The sequence below is a fragment of the Balaenoptera ricei genome, chromosome 9 (assembly GCF_028023285.1).
Source record: "Balaenoptera ricei isolate mBalRic1 chromosome 9, mBalRic1.hap2, whole genome shotgun sequence".
NCBI classification, from domain to species: Eukaryota; Metazoa; Chordata; class Mammalia; order Artiodactyla; family Balaenopteridae; genus Balaenoptera; species Balaenoptera ricei.
Window position 1 is genome coordinate 76430308 of NC_082647.1, and position 4909 is coordinate 76435216.

The following is a 4909-nucleotide window of genomic DNA, read 5'->3' on the forward strand; positions in this document are numbered from 1 at the left end:
GTGAAGCTCTGGAAGCGAGGGCTGATTCTGCACTGACAGAATTATTTATAAATTGAGGGCATACAGAGTCACAGTTCTTAGATTTTAAAAAGCAAAGTGACTTTGGGGTAATATGCCAAATCCTGCTGTAGCCAGAGTTCTATAACTTCCTTTCCACTAAGAACGGAAACAAGTATATACTGAGCCAATGTCTCGGGTGAGCTCTGTGCCTAGGGATCCACGGTAGATAGCAAGGCGGCCACAGGCCACTGGTCCTGGTGAGACACGTCATCACGGCCACCAGGCCCGACCACACTAACCACGCTAACACAGGGACAATACTATATCCTTTGGGGGCACTGGTGCTTTTAACACGTGCAGTTTTGACCACACCACCACCGCTGGAGTGATTTGTAATTCTGCTGGGAATAAATGCAAATGGCATTTGCTGGCAGTAGGTGTGCGGGATTCACTCAGCATCCGTGTCACTCAGCATCGTGGTTCTCCATCTCACCATCCACCCCACACTCCATGCTCACGCAACAACGCTCGTGAAAGCACCACAATCACAGCCAAAATATAAAAATGATGATGACAACTGAAGATGAGACTTAATATTCATTTTTAACAAATAGCTCCAATACCTGTGCCTTTGGTCCTCTCCTTCCACCACCCGCCACGACACTCTCCCTGATGGGTAGGTACTATCATCACTATCCCGTCTTACAGACAAGGAAACAGGGACACAGGGAGCTTAGGTAACATGCCAACATCATGGGCAGCCTGGATCCACATCCTGAGCTGTCTCCCTTGTGAGTGTCAAAGGTGTTGTGGTGTGTCTGCCATCCTTATCAAGGGTCAGCAAAAAGAGCTGCTATTGCCATAGAGAAAAGCCCGAAGTTTCTCTCATACTGAATGCTTCTCCAGACTGTAGGCATTGCCAGTGAGATTTCACGTTCTCTAAATGTGATGTTTCCTTTGTGTCAGGAAGAGCCAGTTGGACTTTTTTTTTTTTTTTTCCTTTAGAACTAGTTTATTATCATAATACTCTGTGAATTGTGTAAATCTTAAATGGCCAACCTGCTCTCAGTCGTTCATGCAATTAAAGGCTGGGGAGTACAAGCCAAATAGCCTAATAAAAGATAATTCACCTGTCAGGTCCTTCACTTAAAATATTTTAGAGGTTGGGTCATCTCCAGATGAAAGAACAGGTTTCTAAATCAGCTATTAGGAATTACGAACAGTTAATTTCTCATACATGCACATTACATCAGAGGAAAGAGGTTCCCAAGCTAGCCCGTGGTTTTATAACCTCTGGAATTGGACTGACAAAACTCTCATTTCCCCTCTCCCAATATTCCCAAGATTCTGTGGACCAAGGGGTTCTGGGTCTCCTTGATAGAAAGCAGAAAGGTATCCCCAAACCCCATGCCCCCAACCCCGCTGTGGGCCCAGGGGTGAGAAGGGGAAGCTCTGAGCCCCAGGAGGGCAGGGACCTTGCAGGAGCCCAGCGCCTGGAGTCGGGGCTGAGGTTCACAGCAGAGGCAGGCAGAGAGACGCTGAATGAAGGAGGAAGACACAGTCGGTTCAGCCTTTGATACTCTCCTTCCACCACCCACCACGACACTCTCCGCTCCCTCATTTTTGCTCTGGGGATGGGGGATCTCCTGGCTCTGAGCTGTGGCCTCGAGGTTGGACTGAGGGGAGGGAGCAGGGCTTGGGCAAAGAAATGATGCTCCTGGGTGGAAACCGGATCACAGGGAGTCCATGTCTAAGAGCAAGGTCCAGACTCTTCCCAGACTGGGCATCTGCAGGTCGAATCACTCGGGGCCAATATAATGTTAATCCCCATCAGTGTTGGTACCCAATACGTCGCTGCTGAATTCATCAGGCATAAAATGACCAAAACAATTTTTTAAACACCCTAACCAAATCATATATGTCCTCACTGCCATGTATGAATGACATTTGGTTGGTGGCAGAGTTCCAAGACCAAGTTCTCAGGGGAGACAAGCTTGCAGATATTCAGAGTCAGGCACCCTGTCTCTGGGAAAGGATTTCCCTCCCCTTCCCCAGGCAGCTAAGGAAAGCTCTGGCCCCACCAAGCTGTCTTCTTTCCCCTCTCCCCATCCCACTCCACAAGGAAAGGACCCAGGTCAAAATATTCCTTCAATGTGGATGCCATTTGTAGCATTTACATGCTTGACTCCTGGAAATAACTATTTTCACTTCCCCAAATCTCCGCATCTCCACATTTCGGCTTTTGCACAACTTCCCACCCCGCCTAGAGCACTCTTCCCTCTTCATGTCACCTGCCGAGCTTGCCCTTCAGGGATCTCTTAATTGTGGCTCCCACTGGAAAGGCTTCCCCAGCTCCCAAGACCAGATTTGGTGTCCCTCCTATGTGTCTCCAATCCTCTGTCCTTCTCTAACATAGCTCCTGTCACTCTGTGTTGTTGGCCATTGCTATTTACTCACTGTTTGGTCTCCCATCCAAACTGTACACTCAGTGGGGCTAAGACCTTGTCTGATTAAACCACTCATGTATCCCCAGTGTCTAGGACAGTTCTTGTCACATAATGGGTTCTTAGTGAATGAATGATGAAGACTGACAATGACACAGTGATGAGACCATGAAATGCTTCTACGATTACTTAGCAACATCACAGGCTGCAGAATCCTATGCCACACATGACCCACTGCTCACAATTCCTGCCAGGATCACACCTGAGAAGAGTAAGGTGATGGAGATGTAAGGGAAGTCCCAGAATTGCTCTTGAAAGAACCCAGACTAAGACAAACAGTAAATTCAGGAAGGTGGACGTTGACAGGAGAGGGAAGACACGGGAGAGAGTAAAAGACAAAACTGCACATGCTTGAGATGTGGTAATGAACTCTTGGAAAGAGTGGTGGATATTTCCTCTGGTTATTTTTCTGAAGAAGCAGATATTCATGAATAGGAAATGACAAATACCTTTCCATCTTCCAGGACAGAATAGGCAATGATTGCAAACAGATTTTTTAAGTACATAACAATTTGTAAGAAGTATTTAGCACAAATTAAGACAAACTCCAAAAAGGACTAGAAGAGCCAAATAAGGCTATGAAGGAAGGAGAGAGGGTCAGGTGGGCTAAATCCACTCTAGCCCAAGAACTGTGGGAAGGGTGAATTTGGTTATAGAAAAGAATTGATTGCCATAGCAGGGTTTTTTTGTAAAGATAACAATAACAATGAAAAAAACAGCCAACATTGACTTAAGTTCTACTCTATGCAGAAGGAAATAGGGCTTTATGTAGACTGTCTTATCTAATCGCTTCCCTAGAGCTTTATGTAGACTATCTTATCTAATCACTTCCCTGCCATCAGTTCTGTTATTTTTATCCTTACTTTACAGATAGTGAGACACAGTGAGTTTGAATAAATTAGCCACACATGGTCACACAACTAAAAGTGATAGATGGGAAGATATAGCTCACCCTATCTATCTATCTATTTACCTATCTATCCATCCATCCATCATTTAAATATGTATATCTATCTATTTACCTATCTCTATAAATACTTATATTTTATCCATACAAGGAGATCTGGTGAGCTTTAATTGCAAAACAACTTGAGAGAAAATATAATTATAAGAAGTCCAGGACCTGCACAGCAGGGCGAAAGGCAGCACAGCCTGAGGGGGGCCTCGGAGTGTGGCGTTCCGGAGTCTGGACAGTCGGTAAAAGAAGCCTACCCATCCTTCCTCAAGAAACTATACCAAACTGAATTCGAATTTCCTCATCTTAATTCCAACTATCCAAAATGATAATCTCACTTGTCCAGTTTAAGTCAGGTGTCAATACCAGGCTTACTCAATCACGCCTGACAGGAGACCATCAAGAAGGAGGATTTTTCTTGTCACTTAAGAGCACAATTTGAGGACCATGGATCAAGAATGTGGGAATAATGGGAAGCTATCTAAACTGGCCAAATTGGGAAAATCAACCCTAGCTTTCAGTTCAGTATTAGACATCACAACTGCAAGACCCTCATCTCTATCTGTTTTTAAGATCCTTGAGTTCATTGATTGAGATAAAAATATGATTTCATTTTCATTTGTCTTAAACTTAGCTTTTGTTTGAAACTGACTTTACCAACTCAACTTCTGTGCTTACCTGAAATGTCTGTGATTTGCAACTTAGTTTCACATAATCAACAATAAAGCAAAATTGCTTAGATTAAGATACAATTTTTGAAAATTATTAGTCGATTGGCTGTATTTTTTCCATGATTGTTCTCCCATTTGGTACTGTATTACATTTCTCTTTAAAATTCTCATGTCAAAATTCTCATGCTTAAAATAAAGTAATAGGTAAAAATAACCATAAATAAAGTGATCATCCATTTTCAGAGATATACCAATCCAAAAAAAAAAAAAAAGAACTCCAGAAAGAGAAACTGAGGTCAGAAGCAATGCCTGGGCTGTGTTGCCCAAGCAGATGGGCAACATTGTCAATAGGCAGGTATAGCTCTTATCTTGAGAGAATGGGGTCATATTTATTGGCAGGTTTACCTTCCTGTCATCCTTATCCTGATGATAAGCAATTTCTGATTTAAAAAACACTGCTGATAGCAGGGATGGCCAATTTATCTATTGTCTTGACCAAAACAGCCCATATTCCCTGACATAGTTGTCTCTCTAGCTTAGCATATTTAGGAAAGAGGCTTATGATAAAATAGGAAGGAGTTTGCCCTAAGGACCATGGAATAGGTTTTGCAGGCTGTAAACTGCACGGTCCCCAGGGAGTGCTACTCACAGTGGAAACTCTCTTAATGGAGCCCCTGGAGTTGTGTAGTGTACAACCTGTGTAACTGTACATGGCAGACCCACCTGCTCCCACCAATGACACCAACCATATGAACTGAATAACAAATGGCACTATTAAA